Source organism: Mustela erminea, chromosome 13 (genome assembly GCF_009829155.1).
Source record: "Mustela erminea isolate mMusErm1 chromosome 13, mMusErm1.Pri, whole genome shotgun sequence".
Classification (NCBI taxonomy): domain Eukaryota; kingdom Metazoa; phylum Chordata; class Mammalia; order Carnivora; family Mustelidae; genus Mustela; species Mustela erminea.
The window spans coordinates 6,697,436-6,717,930 of record NC_045626.1 but is presented as its reverse complement, the minus strand read 5'-3'; the positions used below and the strand labels follow the sequence as shown (position 1 = coordinate 6,717,930).

Sequence of the window (20,495 nt, the reverse complement as noted above, 5' to 3'; positions counted from 1 at the left end):
AGATGTAAAAGGTAATTTTTAAAATGCAGAATGTCCTTATTGCTATATAGTTTGTCATTTAAAATGATGATCATTTGTTTAACCAGTGTTAATCTGTACAATTTGCCTGGTAGCTTGCTACTAAAAAAAAAAAAAAAAAAAAAAAAAAAAGATTCTAAAGATGCACACTACATTTCTAAACTCCAGATACAGGAAGAAAGGAAAAAAATATATTATTTTATTTTAGTATGCTTCTATTTTATTGAGGTATGACCACATTTTAATTACTAGTTTAATTACATTAACCATGCTCCTCTACAAGTAATATAGTCAAAGTTTTCCCAGACGTTAAGGGGGAAATAACCACATTATAGTATCTATTTTTAATAGTTTGTTTTTATATAATACAGTGAAAAATTTGTCATTAACATGAGCATTCTTAAAGCACCTATGAGAGTTAGATAAAATATTTATTAAATATATGACTTACTATTTTGTTCATAGGTATTCACATGCTCAGTTGTCAAAATGTCAACTTTTTTTATTGATCAAATTTTGCTGAACTTGTCTTTGATGTGCAACAATAGCAAATATAGCCAGGAAGTTACTGACATTGCTAAAGGCCACATACCTTACCCCTGTGAGTAGGGTAAGAGCATCAAGGTGGCAACTGGCTCCTCTAAAAGGAAACAAAGAAAGAAAAAGAAAAGACCAAAACAAAACCCCCAAAACAAGGACTGACATGAACACATTAGGTTACTTCCCTTGAGCTCCTCAAACTCATCCACCAGAAAGGATGTGTCTAATATTCTGAGAAGGAGGGAGGCAGAAGCCAGAAGTGTTCCTCTAGTGGAAGTTTCTTCCACATGAGAGGAAACATCAGGAATCCAGAATACACATTCTTCTTCTGTGGTGTCAGGTTTAAAATAGTTAATAAACATAAATTTATTGTGTTCACCCTTGTTTCAAGAAACAGCAATATCATTAATGAGGATGAAGTCTATTTATTTCCCTTTTAGTCCATTTCATAGGATCTTCTGTATAGAGGGGATTGGGAATATGTAAAAATGATGATATCTTAGTAATACACAGACTTTCTTTTTGGCAGAACAATAAGTGACATTTTCCAGTACATCTCGATTTTAGGAACATAAAAGAAAAACATTTTGTCTTTTGTAAAGGCATCAGGTTCTCAAAGCATGTTATTTATTATTTTTGAGGGAAATTCTTAAAGTAACATCTTTCTAAAAAAAAAATTAAATGCATCATGAAGAATTCATGGTCATGGCAGAAAAAGGGTAATGACATTTGATTTAACCTTTACCAAGTTCCTGATAAAAAGCTGTTGAAAGTAAGTAAACTAAAATAATGCAAATGTTCCCCAGGCCCGGAAACTTAATGCTTCTGGGCTAGTGTTACTTGACAATAGTTCATAAAGATGTGTTTGAAGAAAATTATCAGGCACTAGATGTATTGCTATTAATTTAGTTCTTTACTCAGTTCAGCATAGAAGGAAATGGGAACCTAAGGAAGCTAAGAGGACGTGGTTGGGGTTGGGGTGGGGTAGGTGTGGAATTGGTGAGCTAGATTTAAGGGGATTAAGAATACACTTTTCCTGAGCACTGAGTAATGGGTAGAATTGTTGAATCTACTATATTGTACACCTGAAACCAATAGAATACTATATGTTAACTATATTGGAATTAACATAAAAAGCGTAATAAAAAGAAGTTGAAATCTTTAACTATACGCACTTGTTTCCTGACCTACTATTGCAGACTGAAGAGACTTACATACTCTGAGATTATAATGGTTAAAAAGAAAATTTTTTTTTCTAAAATGCACATTTCTGGTTTTAAGTATAGTTTGTATTTAATTATTTGATTCTTCATAGTATGTTAAGATGTCAGATGCATTATTTCTGTATTCATCTTTGAGAGTTCATTTGTACAATTTTGCTGGTAAAAAAATGTGGTACTAGTTGGTTAAGCCCACAATGATCTAAAACATCTGCCATTAGTGGTGCCTTGATTGCTGTTTTTAATCAAAGATTCTCTACCAGTATTGTCAAGAGACATAAAGATGCTGGATATAATCTTGCCACTCTTTTCTTTATGGTGTGCATTAAAAACCAGTGAGACAGCAACTAACAAAATAATTTGAAACATTTCTCTGAATTGTCCTAGAAATATCATAACACTCATTCTCATTGGCTTCTTCTTTAATTTGCATATTATTCATAAGTTCTATGTGGGGTGATATGCAGCCTTAGTTTCGCAAGTTAGCCATTAATGATTAGCCCTCATTCTGCTTATTTTTCCTTTCTCTGTGTGCTTAACGAGTGCGGTCTGTTTCATCATATTGGAGCCTGGCATTTTACAGCCTTATGTTGCCATTTTTGAAAAGTGTAACTTTTCACATTTATTTTACTTCTTTTTTTAAATAATTCAGGCAATATGGTTAGAAAACTATTAAATATTTATGGAAAATATTAATTATTAATTCATATTAAGCAAAACCAATTTAATATCCCCTCTCTCCTCTTGCCTGAGATGTTGGTTTTCCTCTGGACAGCTCCTCCCACTTAGGGCTTTTCAACCGAGCACGCTGTTCACAGTGACAGTTCCGACTGGTTACTGGGCACCGTGAGCTCTGTGTTTACATATCAGGAACTTCAGAATCATATTTAAAACTGCCCAACATGCATGCTCTTCTGTATCTTGCAGGGGCTTCACCCTCAGCATATCCACAGATAAACTCAACATTTCCCTCTCTCAGGCCTGCCCCTCCTGCTTTTTTCTCGGTCTTTGTCTCTAATATCCACACACCAGCAAATCCAGAATCTCAGAAACATTTTTAATAACTACCGCTCAAGCTGCAACCAAAATTGGTCACTAAGCCCTTTTAATTCTCTTCCGTAATTCTAACTCATCTTTGTATTGTCATTATTGTGGTTTTATTTTAGAAACTGTTCTTTCTCACTTTGACGGCAAACATAGCCTCCTGTGTGTGCAGCTTCTCCGTGTCCCCTGGAAAGCACTTTGTATGGCCCACTGTGATGACGTCTTTACAGGTGAAAAGCCATTCACTTCTGAATAGAAGACAGACATCTAACTACTATGGATGACATTGTTGAGATCTGAGGACATTTCTGAGGATTGCGGTTCTGGGACAGTTAGGAAGGTGCTAGCCCAGGTACCATGGCTGGTACTGTACTGAAAAAACCAATTCTTTCCTTTTCCTTTAGGGCTTATCTCCTCCAAGGGCAGATCTCAAAGAAAAAACATGCTAATATTAGTCCCTTTAGTTTACCCTCACAAAACAGCAGCATTTCCTGCTTGATTCAGAAAGAGATGACTTTTAAGGAAAATTAAACTTAAAAAAAAATCTTCAACATTTAATGTAATTTTATTATGTTTTAGCCTTCTGATATTTTGCCATCTAGTATTTTCTGGAGAGATTGCAATAGGCAACTGGTTTCCGTGAAGCCCACATTGTGAAGTAGGCTTTGAAAGATAAGGATGCTTAAGAGGGGACCTACAAGAAGAGGAGTCCCCAGCAGATAGAGCTCAAGGAAAGTATTTATAAAATACTACTGCCTTATCCATTTCTCCCACAGATACCCCCAACCTTGATGGGAAGGGCAGAGATAGTAATCCTTGTTTCCTCTGAAGGGAAGTCTCACATCATTGTTTGACTCTCACACAGAAGCTGTGAGTAGGAGGGAATGAGCCTTTGGGCGTTGAGAGATTACTTGGGGAGTAAGCCAGGCAAATGCTATTCTCCTCCGTTACTCCAAGGCAAGCAGCCACTGATAGACTGGACTCCAGCAAAATAAATGTAGGATGCTTACTCCAAGATCTCTCTAATCTGATCAAAATGCCAGCATGGGTGACATTGATTAGGGGTATGGGGGGGCAGAGTTATACTTAAGAACAGCTTTGAAGAGGGGCCACCAGAATGCCTGATGTCTTCATCTGATGTGGCCATGTGAAAGAAGCACCCCTGGGTATTTGCAGTTCAGCGAACTCAACAACCATCTAGTATTATACAGAATAATAGCAACAAAAAATAAAAGCTAACTGCTGATATATGACCCTGAAACAAATGGGCATTTGTAAAAGGAAAGAGAAGGGTGAGATGGGAGAATTAAAGAAGTATGCCTCACTCCTCTGCAAACACTACAATGCTTCTGAAGAGAAGGTTGAGGTATCACTCATTAACCCTTACTTGACTTAAGGCTTAGGATCGTTCTTGAATACTTGGGCTCCGAAACATAAAGGCAATTAATTTTTTAAGAGTTTATTTATTTATTTAACACAGAGAGAGAGAGAGAGAAAGAGAGAGATCACAGCAGGCAGAGAGAGAGGGGGAAGCAGGTTCCCTGCCGAGCAGAGAGCCGGATGTGGGGCTCGATCCCAGGACCTGAGATCATGACCCGAGCCGAAGGCAGAGGCTTTAACCCACTGAGCCACCCAGGCACCCCAAGGCAATGAATTTTATAAATCATGCATTCCATAAGCTTGAAAGAACATCTCATAGAGGTTACTTTACAGGGGTGATTTTTCCAGGTAAATCATCAGATCTTACTCTGTGGATGAAGTTTTATTTTATAAAATTGAATTTTTCAGAATTGTGGTAGGTAAGGGAACAGAAGAGATGCTGTAGGTGTATTTCCACAAATATTTTCCCTAATTTTAATTCTAGTGTAATGTACAGTGTTATATTAGTTTCAGGTATGCGAGATAGTAATTCAACAATTGGCATTACGTAGTGCTCATAATGATAGTGTACTGTTCATTCCCCTTTATCTATTTTACTCCCTCACCCTCCACAGCCATCTTCCTTATGATAACCATTAGTTTGTTCTCTATAGTTAAGTATCTGTTTTTTGGTTTATATCCTTTTTTCTTTGCTTGTCTGATTCTTCAGTTTCCCGTGAGTAATACCCTATGGAGTTTGTCTTTCTCTGACTTATCTGGCTGAGGCACTATACTCCCTAGATCCATGCGTGTTATTGCAAAGGGCAAGATTTCATTCTTTTTATGACTGATAGTCCAGTGTGTGTGTGTGAGTGTGTTTGCACATCTTTATTCATCTTGTAATGGACACCTGAGTTGCTTTCATAATTTGGCTATTATAAATAGTGCTGCAATAAACATTGGGGTGCACATATCTTTTCAAGTGAGTGTTTTCATATTCTTTGGGTAATTACTTGGTAGTGGAATGACTGAATCATATGGCAACTCTATTTTTAATTTTTTTGAGGCATCTCCATACTGTTTTCCACAGCGGCTCTATCCATTTGCATTCCCACAAACAGTGCAAGGAGCACCATTTTTCTCCAAATCCTTGCCAACACTAGTATCTTGTGTTTTTTACTTTAGCTGTTCTGACAGGTGTGAGGGGATATCAGTGTAGTTTTGGTTTGCATTTCTCTGATGATGATTGATGTTGAATATATTTTCATGTGTTTCTTGGCCATCAGTGTGTTGTCTTCTGACTTCTGCCTATTTTTAATTTGTTTGCTTTTTAGTGTTGAGTTGTATGTGTTCTTTATATATTTTGGATACCAATCCTTCATCAGATATGTCATTTACAAATATCTTATCCCATTCAGTAGGTCATCTTTTAGTTTCATTGTTTCCTTTTTTTTGCAGAAACTTTTTATTTTGATGTAATCCCTATAGTTTATTTTTGCTTTTGTTTCCCTTGCTTTAGGAGACATAGCTAGAAAAATGTTGCTATGGCTGATATCAGAGAAAACATAGCCAGTGCTCTCTTTGAGGATTTTTATGGTTTCAGGTTTCACATTTAGGTCCTTAATCCATTGTATGGGTAAATGGTCCAATTTCATTCTTTTGCATGTAACTCTCTAGTTTTCCCAGCACCATTTGTTGAAGAGACTGTCTTTTCCCCATTGCATAGTCTTGTCTTCTTTGTCAAAGATTTTTTGACCATAGAAATGTGGGTTAATTTCTGGGCTACCTGTAGTCTCTTCCATTGATTTATGGGTCTCTTTTTGTGCCAGTACCATACTGTGCTGAGTACTACAGCTTTGTAATTTATCTTGAAATCTGAGACTGTGATACCTCCAGTTTTGTTCTAGTTCAATTATGTTTGGGTTATTCATGGTCTTTTGTGATTCCATACAAATTTTAGAGTTATTTGTTCTAGCTCTGTGAAAAAAAAATGCTGTTGACATTTTGATAAGGATTGCATTTACATCTGTCGATTGCTTTGGGTAGTATGGACATTTTAACAATATTTTTTTCTTCCCATCCATGAACATGAAATATCTTTCCATTTGTTTGTGTTGTCATCAGTTTCTTTCATCAGTGTTTTATAGTTTGCAGAGTACAGGTCTTTCAGCTTCTTGGCTAAGTTTATTCCTAGGTGTTTTATTATTTTCAGTACAATTGTACAATTTCAGTACAATTTTCAGTACAACTCCCAGTAACTGGGAGTGTTTTCTTAATTTTGTCTTTCTGTTACTTTATTATTATTATTTCATAGAAATGCAACAGATTTCTGTGTATTGATTTTGTGTTCTACAACTTAATTGAATTTATTAGTTCTGGCAGTTTTTGATGGAGTCTTTAGCGTTTTCTGCATGTAGTGGCATGTTATCTAAAAATTGTGAAACTTTTATTTCTTCTGTATCAGTTTGAATGTCTTTTATTTCTTTTTGTTGTCACTGTGACTAGGACTTCTAGTACTACATGAAAAAAAAAGGAGTGAGAGTGAACATCTTTATCTTGTTCCTGACCTTAGGTGAAAAACTGTCAGTTAATGTAGTTAATTAGTATTATATTAATATGCCAAGGCCAGATGGACATCCTGTCCAGTCTTTTGCTGCATCCCAAATATTTTGGACCGTTGTGTTTTCATTTTCATTTGTTCCTTGTGTTTTTGATTTGTTCTTTGATTTCTAAGTTGACTCATTCATTGTTACCATCTTGTTTAACCTGTATGTATTAGTGTTTATTTCAGATTTTTTCTTGTGACTGATTTCAGTTCCATTGAACTGTGGTCATGGAAGATGCATGATATGACTTCAGTCTTTTTAAATTTGTTGACTTGTGTTGTGGCCTAATATGCGATCTATTCTGGAAAATGTTCCATGTGCACATGAAAAGAATGTGTATTTTGGTTATTTGGATGGAATCTAATCTGTTAGATCTATCTGGTCCAGTGTGTCATTCAAAAACACTATTTTCCTTGTTGATTTTCTGTCTGAATGACCTATATATTGATGTATGTGTGATAGTAAAGGCCCCTACTATTATTGTATTACCCTTTATATGTCAAGTTTTTATTTAAATTCTAATTAGTTAACATATAGGGTAATATTGGTTTCAGGTGTAGAATTTAGTGATTCATCACTTACATATAATACCTAGTCGTCCTCACAAGTATCCTCCTTAATTCCTATCGTCCATCTAGTCCATCCCCTGCCTGCCTCCTTCCATCAATCCTCAGTTTGTTCTCTATAGTTAAAAGTCTCTTAAAAAAAAATAAAGTTCTTTATGGTTTGCTTCCCTCTTTTTATTCCCCTCCCCCATGTTCATCTGTTTTGTTTCTTGAATTCCATATAGAATTGAAATCATATGGTATTTGTCTTTCTTTGGCTGACTTACTTCATTTACCATAATACACTCTAGCTCCATCCATATGATTGCAAATGGCAAGATTTCATTCTTTCCCATGGTTGATTAATATTCCATTGTATATCCAACATCAGTATGGACATTTGGGCTCATTCCATAATTTGGCCACTATTGATAATGCTACTGTAAATGTTGGGCTGTGTGTTTCCGTTTGATTCAGTATTCTTGTATCCTTTGGGTAAATACCTAGTACTGCGATTGCTGGACATAGGGTAGTTCTAGTTTTAACATTTTGAGGAACCTCCATACTATTTTTCAGAGTAGCTACACCAGTTTGCATTCCCACCAACAGTTTAAGAACATTTCCTCTCTCCAGATACTCACCAATGTGTTGTTTATTGTGTTATTAATTTTAGCCATTCTGACAGGTGTGAGGTAGTATATTATTGTGGTTTTGATTTGTAGTTCCCTGATGATGAGTAACGTTGAACATCTTTTCATCTGTCTGTTAGTCATCTGTAAGTCTTCTTTGTAGAAATGTCTGCTCATGTCTTCTGCCAATTTCTTAATTGGCTTATTTATTATTAGGGTGTCGAGTTTGCTAAGTTCTTTATTGATTTTGGATACTAATCTTTTATCAAGAATGTCATTTGCAAATACCTTCTTCATTTCATATCTTGTCTTTTACTTTTGTTGATTTTTTTCTTCACTGTGCAGAAGCTTTTTATCTTAAGTCCCAGTAGTTCATTTTTGCTTTCATTTCCCTTGTTTCTGGAGCTATGTCTAGTAAGAATTTGCTGTGACTGAGGTCAAAGAGGTTGCTGCCTGTGTTCTCCTCTAGGATTTTGATGGTTTCCTGTCTCACATTTAGATCTTTCATTCATTTTGGATTTATTTTTGTGTATGGTGGAAGTGGCCCATTTCATCCTTCTGCGTGTTACTGTCCAGTTTTCCTAACACCACTTTTTGAAGAGACTTTTTCCCATTGGCTATTCTTCCTTGTTTTGTCAAAGATTAGTTGACCATATAGTTGTGGGTCTATTTCTGGGTTTTCTATGCTGTTACATTGATCTGTGTGTCTGTTTTTGTGTCAATATCATACTTTCTTGATGATTACAGCTTTGTAATACAGCTTGAAGTCTGGAATTGTGATGCCTCTAGTTTTTCTTTTCTTTTTGAAGATTGTTTCAGCTATTTGAGGTCATTTGTAATTCCATACAAATTTTGGGATTATTTTTTCCAGCTCTGTGAAAAATGTTGGTAGTGTTTTGATAGTGATTGCATTAAAAGTGTAGATTACTTGGGTAGTATTGACATTTTAACATTTGTTTTTCCAACTTGTGACGTGATGTTTTTCCATTTTGTCATCTTCAATTTCTTTCATAACTGTTCTATAGTTTTCTGGGTACAGATTCTTTATCTCTTTCGTTAGGTTTATTCCAATGTTTTTTTCTTCTTTATGTTTACCACTACCTGCTTTATGTACTTGAGTGCACCCATGTTGGATGCATAAATATTTATTGTTGTTATCTCTTCTTATTGGATCATTCCCTTTATGATTATTTAACATCTTTATCTTTTTTAAATTTATTTTTTATTTTCAGCATAACAGTATTCATTATTTTTGCACCACACCCAGTGCTCCATGCAATCTGTGCCCTCTATAATATCCACCACCTGGTACCCCAACCTCCCACCCCCCACCCCTCCAAAACCCTCAGATTGCTTTTCAGAGTCCATAGTCTCTCATGGTTCACTTCCCCTTCCAATTTCCCCCAACTCTGTCTCCTTTCTATCTCCCCATGTCCTCCATGCTATTTGTTATGCTCCACAAATAAGTGAAACCATATGATAATTGACTCTCTCTGCTTGACTTATTTCACTCAGCATTATCTCTTCCAGTCCTGTCCATGTTGTTACAAAAGTTGGGTATTTGTCCTTTCTGATGGAGGCATAATACTCCATAGTGTATAGGGACCACATCTTCCTTATCCATTCGTCCTTTGAAGGGCATCTTTGTTCTTTCCATAGTTTGGTGACTGTGGCCATTGCTGCTATAAACATTGGGGTACAGATGGCCCTTCTTTTCACTACATCTGTATCTTTAATATCTTTATCTTGTTACCAGCTTTGTTTTGAAGTCTATTTTGTTTGTTATAAATATTACTACCCTGCTTTCTTTTCACTGCCATTTGCATGATCATTTTTTCCATCCCTTTATTTTCAGTCTTCCTGTGTCTTTAGAACTGAAATAAAAAGTCTTTCATAGGCAGTATATAGCTGGGTCTTTTTATCCATTACATCACACTGCATCTTTTGATTTAAGTGTTTAGTCCATTTACACTCAAAGTAATTATTGCTAGGTAGTACTTACTGTCATGTTGTTACTTATATTGTGGTTGTTTTTGTAGTTCTTCTCTTTTCCTTTTTTCTTTTGCTTTTACAGTTTTCTGGCTTTCTTCAGTGATATACTTGGATCCCTTCCCCATTCTTTTTGTGTCTCTCTTACAGGTTTTAGATTTATAGTTACCATTAGGTTAGTTTGTATGTTCTTTATGTGGCAGTGTATATTAAATTTATGGTTTCTTAAGTTTGGACCCATACTTTGCCCCAGCCCCCTCCCAACATTTTAGGTATATGGCGTCATAGTTTTCTTGATTTTGTGAATCCCCTCACTGATTTTATAGATAGACTTAATTTTACTGCTTTTGTGGTTTCTACTTTTATTACACCTGGTTATAGTCTTTCCTTTCCGAAGAGTCCCTTTTAACATTAGTTGTAGGGCTAGTTTAGTAGACATGAATTCTTTTAACTTTTTCTGTCTGGGAAATTTTTTTTCTCTCCTTTTATTCTGAATGATAACCTTGCAGGGTAAAGTATTCTTGATTGCAGTTGTTTTGTTTTGTTCTTTCTTTCTTTTAGAACTTAGACTATATCATGTTGTTCCTTTCTGGCCTTCAAAGTTTCTGCTGAAAAATCGGTAGCCTTTTGGGGTTTCCCTTTTATGTAACTGTTTTCCTTTCTCTTGCGGCTTTTAAAGTTCTCTTTTTGTTATTATTTCTTGCCATTTTAATTACTATATGTCTTGATGTGGACCTTCCTTGGTTGATTTTGCTGAGGACCCTCTCTGCCTTCTGGGTCTGAATGTCTAGTTCCTTCCTCAGATTTTGGAAGTTTTCAGCTACTATTTCTTCAAATAAATTTTCTGTCCTCCTTTCTCTCTTTTCCTACTGAGATCTCTATACTGAGAATATTATTATGCTTGAGGGTTTCTCTAGTTCCCTTAGTCTATTTTCATTTATCTTTTTTTCCCCCTTTGGTTCTAACTGATTCTTTTATTACTCTGTTCTTTTATAGCACTTCCAGGGCACTGATCTGCCTTCCTCTAGTCTGCTATTTATTCCATTTAGTGTATTTTCTAATTTCATTGAATTAATTTAATTTCATTGCATTAGGCTTGTTGAAACTTAATTTTATTGAATTCTTGTTTTTTGATTTTTTTTTAATGTTTTCTCTCTTTTGTTGAGGGTCTCATTGAGGTTCTCTGCTTTTTTCTTGAGACCAGTGTCTTTATGACTATTACTTTAAATTCTCTGTCTGGTGTATTCTCTGTTTAGTTTCGCTCTCCTGCTGTGATTTTGCCCCATTCTTTCATGTGGCATATGTTTCCTCATATTATCTAACTCTCTGTGTTAGGAAAACCTGTTATGTCTCCTACTCTTGAAAATAGTGGCCTTAGGGGGGTGCTTGGGTGGCTCAGTGGGTTAAAGTCTCTGCCTTTGGCTCAGGTCATGATCCCAGGGTCCTGGGATTGAGCCCCACATTGGGCTCTCTGCTCACTGGGGAGCCTGCTTCCTCCTTTCTCTGCCTGCCTCTCTGCGTACTTGTGATTTCTGTCTGACAAATAAATAAAATCTTAAATAAAAACAGTGGCCTTAGGAAGAAGAGGTCCTGTAGTGCCCTACAGTACAATATCCCTTGTTTCCCAGAACCTGGCACTTCAGGGGTGTCTCCTCTGTGTGTTGCATATCCCTTACTGTTGTGGCTGAACTGTGTTTACCTTTAATTCATGTGTCTGCAATGGCTCTCTATTGTGGGAGGGGTTTGTTTGATTCCTGTGTTGTTAGTGGGCCAGTCTGGGGCAGCCTCAGGCTTGAGTTGAGTCAGACCAGACATTTCACAGAGATGCAGTAACATCGAAATACCATGTGTGCTCTCTGCACAGTCCTCTGAGATGCTTTCTTTGGTGGGTGGGGCCAGCAGTCAGAACAGCTGTCTGCCCCCAGCCCACATTTGGGGCCACATTTGGACTGGTGTGTGTGGTTATCTTTCATTCTCCTTAGTGTGGGAACCACTTTAGTGTGGTATTGGCCCCTGTCAGGACTGCTTACACCCTGCTAGGCCTGTTGCAATGCTTTGGATGGCCTCTGGCCAAGGGCATATGGGAGGGACTGGGCTGCAGAAGAATGTGGGGGTGGGGTGCATTTTGCCATCAGGGGAAGGGAAGTTGCAGCTGCCTAGGAAAACTGCCAAAGCAAGTGGGTCAGAAGGGGTGGATGCACAGAAGAGCATAATGTTGGAGGCATGGTTTTCGCAAGCTCAGTGGAGATTGTTGGAGCTGGTTTCTGCAGGTGTCTGTGTATCAAGGCTGGCAGGCAAGGGATTGAAATGGATCTTGCCAGCTGTTTTGTTCTTGGAAATGTCTCTCAAATATTCCTGCCCCTCCAGTACATGCTCTGAGATTGGTAAATAAATGTCTTTCCTGTATACCCCAGTGTTTTTCAAAAAGGTACTTCTATGCTGAATATCCATGGGATGTTTGTTGTTCTGTCCTTTTAAGGGTGGAAACTCCACCCTCCCAGCTTCCAGAGCAGAGTCTGCTGATGTTTAAAGTCCTCACCTATTTCTAGGCCTGTCTGGTTTTTAAGAGCCAATATTATGGGGGCTTATCTTCCCAGTGTGGGTCCTGCATGCCCAGAGTGCTTGGCATGGGGGCTCTGTTGCACTTTACTCTCCATGCCTGTGACATCACTCTCTCCTGAGGACAGTCCAGTGCATCCTTTTGACACCTGACCACATTTCCAGCCTTCCTGTTTTCTTCAATGTGGTCTCTTCTCTATGTTTAGCTGTGGGGTCTGTTGTGCCAGTCTTTAGGTCATCTTCTGTGTTTTTTACAGTAAAGTGTGTGTTAACTAGTTATGTATCTGACATGAAGTGAGCTGAGGATTCTCCTCTGCCATCTTCCCCAGGAATCTTTCAAATAATCATTTTAAGTTTTTTTCTTTATTCCCCATTTAATGACAAGAATGTTGACCTTTTTAGGGTCAGCTTCAATTCATATTTTGGTACTTCTGTCAGTTTGGCTGCAATCAGCTTCCTTTTCTAATCATGGCAATTAAGAAATTAATTGATAATGGTCATCAGTAAGTATCCTTGCAGGAGTTGTGTTTTTTGTTGTCATTGTTTTGTTGTTTTGTTTGTTTGTTTTGTTTTTAAACTATGAAGTATAAACTGGACATTTCCAGAATGCATAGCAGGAGATGTATATGAATAGAGGGGGCCTACTTATTTTCTGATTGTCATCTTTATATCGGATCTTCTTAGAGAGGAACAAAATGTAATACTGGAAAATGAAAGCTCTTTAAATTTAAGTGGATCCAACTCCGTACTCATAGGTGACATTATTTGGACCTGTGACCTTATCTTTTGAGCTTATTATTAAGAGAAACTTTCCTTCACTTCCATATAATTTGCTCTTTGAGTATAAAATTTTACTCTTTCCCTCTGTAGAGTGAGGGAGTAAAACTGTTGGTGACTGTCTACTTTGACTACCTCTCTTTTCACATGTCTATGCTTGAAACTCTCCACTGCCAACCTTGAGAACATATTATGTTACTCCTATGTCCCAGGCCCACCTGCACCCCTCCTGGAGAAAGTTCACTTGAATCTAGATACAAGTTTCCATTTATTTCTATCTCACGGAGATTCTGTAGGCTGCCAGGCAACTCAGACATTAAACAGTTGGCTGTGTTAGGCATACAAATTGTTACGGTAAGGATTTATAGTTACAGTCTTTTTTTTTTTTTATAGTTACAGTCTTAACTCTGCATTCTGACCTGGTATATTTCTTTACATTAATCATGATTTTCCTTATATTATCCATCATCATTTATATACTTCTCTATATGAAATCTTTCTGTGGAAAAATTGGAATAAATAAAAATAAATGAAGTTTTTCCCCCCATTCCCCAAAAGTGGTTTATTATTTTTTCTGCCTTTGGATTAGTCTAATTATTTGATTAAATTAACCAGTTTTGTGAATGGTGAAAAGGACTGTTGCATCATTTCCAGAGTACAACTAGTAATAACTAAAGACATGATGGTCATGAGTTATTGTCAACTCCTGTGTTTAGAACTTGTTCTTGAATGTAACCAATATTAGCATTGTGGTATTTAAATTTGAATTTTGATTTTAGATGTTGAATCACTTATGAGCTTAGAATAACTAATAGCTGAAAATATTAATGTAATTTCTGCTTCTAAGTTACCTTGAGGCCTGGAATTATTTATGAAAATTAAAGAAGTAGATATTCTGAGTTCTGTTATTTTTTAAAGTGTTTATTTGTGCTTTTAAAAATATATAAAATATGATGACTATAGAAAAAGCCAATCACCTGAAGTTAATTTGTTTAGTTCTCTTGTTAGGAGTAAGTTGGTTCTTTTAAATCAATTATATGCATTGATTATGAGAAGTCATATCGAAGTTGTTTCACTGAATATGCTGCTGCTGCTGTTTTTTTTTTTTATTGTAACTGAATAGTCTGAAAATGAATTTTGTCAGAAGGGATTCCTTCTTATATTCTTCCATCCCACACCTGATGTAGAAGAGCAGATAGGGGTTAGAGAAAACCAGTCATGTCTCTTTCTCACATATTTTTGCTTCCTTTCTTCTCAAAAGCAGTAATCTATGTCTGCCTCTGGGTAATCGACCTCCAAAGAATGTATGTTATGCCTGTGATAACAGCAGGACAAAATAACTCACTTTACTTCTTTTCTGTTTTAACTTATTTTGGGATTTTCCTACACCCTCCACACATATGGATAATATATTTCATTGGGCATATGTAATTTACTGAGCTTTGTTATTACTGTGAAACCCAATTATTGCAGAAAAAGAAAGATTGCTCCCATAAATACTCTTGGGCTAATCTTGTTTCAGACTGGCACTACAGGTACGGTGCCAGGCATGCTTGGTATGTGGAAGGAAGGAGGACATTTTGTCTGATGTAAGAGATGTTTCTAGACCCAAGGAAATTCAAGAAGCAGATGGTGGCATTTTTTATTGTTAGCTGTTTGTTTTGATTTGTCTTGTTAATGATAGAGTAGCGAAGAGATAATGAAAAGTTCAGAATAATGTGAATAGCTGTGTATTTATTAAATAAGAAGTGTGGGTGTGGTAATTTTAAAAATACATTTTAAATATTGGGTTTCTGAATCCCATAGTTGGAAGAGCTGTGCACCTAAGGAAAGTTGAACGTTAAAGTCAGAGTCATAGGCAGATGTTGGAATAAGTTTATATTTAGAAGCTCTTAATCAACATTCATAAGTATGCTCTACAAGTACTTTATTCCTTTGACTATTTTGTGACTAGCGTGTGTGGCTGTATAGAATATTGTACCTTCCTTGAAATGTTCAAATGACTTGCTTTTTATACACTTAATTGCAGCAATTTAAGTATGTATTTATATGTACAGCTATCTAATGATATGTGTTAATTGAAGCAAGTCAAGAATAAAAATTTTGAAGTATTTAGAATATATAGATATAGTGGAATATGCTAAAGGAACTTAGGGTCATGTACATACTTCTTCCTGCTTCTTAAAAAGTGAAACTTCAATTTAAGTAGTACCTATCCTTTGCACTGAGGTTTCCCCTCTGAAATTTCCTACAATAGCTTATTGTTTGTTTGTTTTGTTTTGTTAAGATAAAATGTTCTGGGTATGTGAAGAAATTGATTTTGTTATATATTTTTATGGTATTCTTCTCCCTTGTCCCAAAGCAGATAATTTGTGCTCTAAGTACCTTATATTTGTGGATGTTTGTGGTTTGTATGACTTCTGCAATTTTTCTAGGAAAACAGGTAAATATTTCTTCCAATACCACTCAAGCAGAGTTGGAAGCAAAGAATACCAATTTAAAGGCAGAACTAAGAATGGAGTTTTATCTCTTTCCAATAAAATGGAAAGAAGCAGACAGGAAGCCATAAAATCCCAAAGAGTAGAAAAGTACATAATTATCTACCCAACTACTTACCTATTTGTCCATAATAATAATACACTGAGATTTAGACTTGTGCTGTGTCATTGAATCATCCTAAATAATGAGAGAAGGCTGCTTTCTAGACCTTTGTTTTCAAGTTACCAACCATGGCTTTGAGCCAGAAAGTCTTTGTTCCAAAGGCAGTATTAAGAGGATTTTTTCTTGGTAAAAAAAAAAAAACTGACATATATATATTTTTTGGAAGAGATAAAGAAGCTAGACAATGTCCACAGTAAGAGTATGGAGATAAGTAGCCCAAACTGGGGTTTTACTTTGAAGAGAGTATTGATTTTGAAAAGACTGGTAACAATGGGGGAGACCAAAGCAGTGCTTCCGAGCTCCTGTGAGGGTGGGAGTCCCATCATCCCCAAAGAATAGACCTTGAACTTTAGGAGCCCTTGGTCTTCACAGTCAATACCAGCACTTCTTCCGCACTTCATGGGTCATAGAGTACATTAGTACTCAAACATGGTCGAGACTGCATTTTTCTCCAAAATGGGGCTTTAAACAAGATGGAATTGGGAGGGAGACAAACCATAAGTGACTCTTAATCTCACAAAACAAACTGAGGGTTGCTGGGGGGAGGGGGTTTGGGAGAAGGGGGTGGGATTATGGACATTGGGGAGGGTGTGTGCTTTGGTGAGTGCTGTGAAGTGTGTAAACCTGGTGATTCACAGACCTGTACCCCTGGGGATAAAAATATATGTTTATAAAAAATTAAAAATTAAAAATTAAAAAAAAATAAAAAAGAGATTTAGAAAAGTAAACAAATGTGATGTTTCTAGTCCCTGAATATTTGACAGGATAAGAAAATTTAGCAGTGATAATCTCGGAAGGTTAGTTCAGGAAAGTATTGGTCTGTATATGATGCATAATAAACAATTTATCATCGCAGTTTGGGTGTACGCTGTGTGGGCTCGTTAACTTGTCTGTGCAAAGCTGCTGTTGCATGGGATCCAGGGCCTGAAGCTGCTATCAGTAAATCAGGTTAGCAGTTGAGACATGCGGTGGGGCTGAAAAAATATAAATTGGAACCTATAGGGTTGAATTGAAACATAAAAGGACAAACAAGAGCCTACATTTATTTATTCTTTCTTTATTTTTTAAAAGATTTTATTTATTTGACAGACAGAGATCACAAGTAGGCAGAGAGGCAGGCAGAGAGAGAGGAGGAAGCAGGCTCCCTGCTGAGCAGAGAGCTCTATGCAGGACTCGATTCCAGGGCTCTGGGATCATGACCCGAGCCGAAGGCAGTGGCTTTAACCCACTGAGCCACCCAGGCGCCCCGAGGGCCTACATTTATTCCCTGTCATCTGTGACCCGGATGATGTGGGCGACCTGCAGAAGCTCCCAGCATTCCCCCACAGAGTTGGACACAAGCCTAGTTGGGGATTCAGAGAAGTCAAAAAATATCCTATGGAAGTTAGAAGTTGTTATCAACTGCAAAGCCTAACTCACGTCTGTAAAAACAAGGTGACCTAACAAATTAGACAAAATATGTGTGAGCTGTCCCAGAATGTGGTGCCCTACACTGAACTTTGGTTCATAAAAAAGATTGCTTCTTCTGGTCTGACTTAAAAATAATACATGTATTTTTCTTCAATCCAGCCCTAATCTGGAATTACACAAGAAGGGGAATTCTGGTAGAATGTAGTTACAGTTTGCAAAGTTGTCCAAGGGCAAGCTGGTCTCCTGTACTTTTCTTTTGTCCTTACGGAATTTGCAAGTAAACACAGAAACAAAATCCCGTTCTCACCTCCTATGATGCAAATAATTCTTGACACAAATGAAAAACATGCTTATTTCCCCCAAAGAAATTAGATAACCCCTTTATCCATTTGGGTGCTGATCATTCCTTTGCTACCTGAACTCATATTCCCCCTTTGAGATCCCATCTCTAAATGTTGAGATCTATGTTCAAATATTAGTACATTTAGAGTTTCAAGGTAGGGAAGAGAAGAGAGGAAGAAAATAATCAGTCAATCTATGCACAAAAATGTTATATTAAAGTAAGAATGAGATATATGACTATTGTAGTCCTCATCTTTATGTTTGTGGTTCTAACTGGCGTTTATAGTTATCTTTTTCCATAACCCGTTCTACTTACCCTTCCCATTAGCAAGCATCTTGGCCATTTGTGAATCTTTGTTTGATGGGGTACCCCAAACCTTCATAGTTAAAGAATCTGGGTCATTCACAGTCCTGCCTATGTTGGAATGTTGCAGCTTTCTACTGATTTTTCTCCTAGGATGTGAATATATTTATGAGTGGCCTGAAGATATTTCTTGCCTTTTGTACATACTCATCATTGTGTTATTACACCCAAATTTCCCTTTGAAAATCAGGGTCAATAACTCCAGCCAACAGAGTACTCTTTGCTTGACGTGCTAATTGATATGAGGAACATGGGTAGCAGAACCAACTTCCAGTTTAATAGACTATTGTTGTATGTCCTGGTGAAAGCATTCCTCCCTTGAGAACTAAGGCTGCTTACCAACAGAACCCCAAGAAAATTTTTACTAATTGGTCAGTAGAAGTAATAGAAGAACCACTTACTGTTTCTACCCCTTGATTCCTGGATCCATGAATTTGGGTCCTAGGAGAAACAATATTGTATAGTTCTTGCTGATTTAGGGCATATATCATATCCTGAAGGACATCGTTTCAGACTCATAAAGCATTCCCACTAGCTGGCATGGTTTTAGCGAATATTCAGAAGTTTATCCATATACTAGTCTATCCAGTCAACTGCTTTTGTGCTGATCTGATCAGAAATATGTTAAGACCAATGAATTCCATTAGTAAAGGACCATTATTTCACTTGATTTGCTGTAAGATTACTTTTTTGGTCAGAAGCAATTCTGTGTGGAATATCAGAGTAGAGGCATTGTGTAATTTCATGGATATTGGTTTTGGCAGAAGCATAGTGGACAGAGAGGGCAAATCCACAGGCAGAGAGTCTGTGCTAGTGAAAACAAAGATCTGTCCCTTACATGATAGAAATGGTCCAGTATAATCAACACGCTCTATGGACTGACTGATCGCCCTCCGCCCCCGTATCTCCCCCGAACCCCCCCCCCCCCCGAGACATGTTGCCTTATCAAGGCTCAGTGTTGATTTCTGCAATTAGCAAGTTAGGCTCAATAGTGCCCGTAGCTAGACCGGCTTCGTGGGTGGAAGCCCATGGTGCTGAGTCCATGTATAAGCTCTACACCTATCCCAGTGGCCCCTTTCATCATGGCGTCACTGAGCAAAGATAGTGGTGGTTGAGAAATAAAACAAAACAAATACTGGCATCAAAAGAATGGGTCATCTGGTCCGTGTGATTATTATCCTGCTTCTCTGCTAAAATTTCTCTTTGGCAAACATTTGCATGGGATGCAAATGTATTCATATTCTCTCTCAGTTAAGAAATCTCAATGTCCATCCTTTTTTTTTAATTTAATTATTTTTTCAGTTTTCCAGAATTCATTGTTTATGCACTACACCCAGTGCTCCATGCTATACATGCCCTGCTTAATACCCATCCCCAGGCTTACCCAACCCCCTACACTCCTCCCCTCCAAAATCTTCCGTTTGTTTCTCAGAGTCCACAGTCTCTCATGGTTCATGTCCCCCTCCGATGTCCCCCAGTTCACTTTTCCTTTCCTTCTCCTAATGTCCTCCATGTTCTTCCTTATGCCCCACAAGTAAGTGAAACCATAAGTCTGTGGTTTCTAATTTTCTTTCTATTTTTTTTTTAAGATTATATTTATTTATTTGACAGACAGAGATCACAAGTAGGCTGAGAGACAGGCATATAGAGAGGGGAGGAAGCAGGCTCCGTGCCGAGCAGAGAGCCCGATGTGGGGTTCAATCCCAGGACCCTGGGATCATGACCTGAGCCAAAGGCAGAGGCTCTAACCCACTGAGCCACCCAGGTGCCCTGGTTTCTAATTTTCTAATGATTCTTTTATTCCCTTCATTACCAAACTATTAAGCATCACACAAGAATCCCTGTAGATTGTTCCTGGGGCCATGACTTCTTGCAGGCAAAGTATGTAACAAGGTCAGAGAGGTGCTGCTTAAAGTTGTTACCCCTGTTCCGGGCACGGCCTAAAGTGTGGCGGTAAGCGCTGCGATGCTCCCCTTCCGGGTACTGTCCATGTGGGATGCAGAATCTTTGGTGAAATCGGCCCATATGTTTTTCTTCTTCCGTAAAGTGTTCATATTGTCTTTACTTACATATTGTAGCAGGAATACAGACCATGGGGCTTTGAACCATGTGCTCATTCAACTTCTTCGTGCCATCAGGACATTATAGGGGTGGATGTAGCCTATTTTACTTTCATTTGATAAGGGATATGGGGTCTTTCTCCACTGAGCTGTAACTAACCCAGCCCAGGACTCAGAATTTGAGGGGTGAGATAGAGTTAAAGTTGGATGATATCGGGTTTGGGTGCTGCCCTGGCCAACAAGGTGAGCCGGCAGATCCCCTGCAATGGCATGGGCTGCCACAGTGCCTGATACCCATGTAGAACTTCACAGCATAAAACAAATGGTTTGTATGCTCGTTATGTTTTATCTCTTTGGCATTTTATGTTTAAA

The 20,495-nt window shown here is 37.5% G+C and overlaps 1 long non-coding RNA gene across 1 annotated transcript; it reads left to right on the top strand.

Moving 5' to 3' along the window:
• The first annotated feature begins 7,716 nt into the window (after positions 1 to 7,716).
• On the top strand, positions 7,717 to 20,222 carry LOC116571692. The gene is made up of 3 exons (XR_004277949.1): positions 7,717 to 7,780; positions 16,155 to 16,158; positions 20,212 to 20,222. It is a non-coding gene; the product is annotated as an uncharacterized LOC116571692 (long non-coding RNA).
• Positions 20,223 to 20,495: the final 273 nt, after the last annotated feature.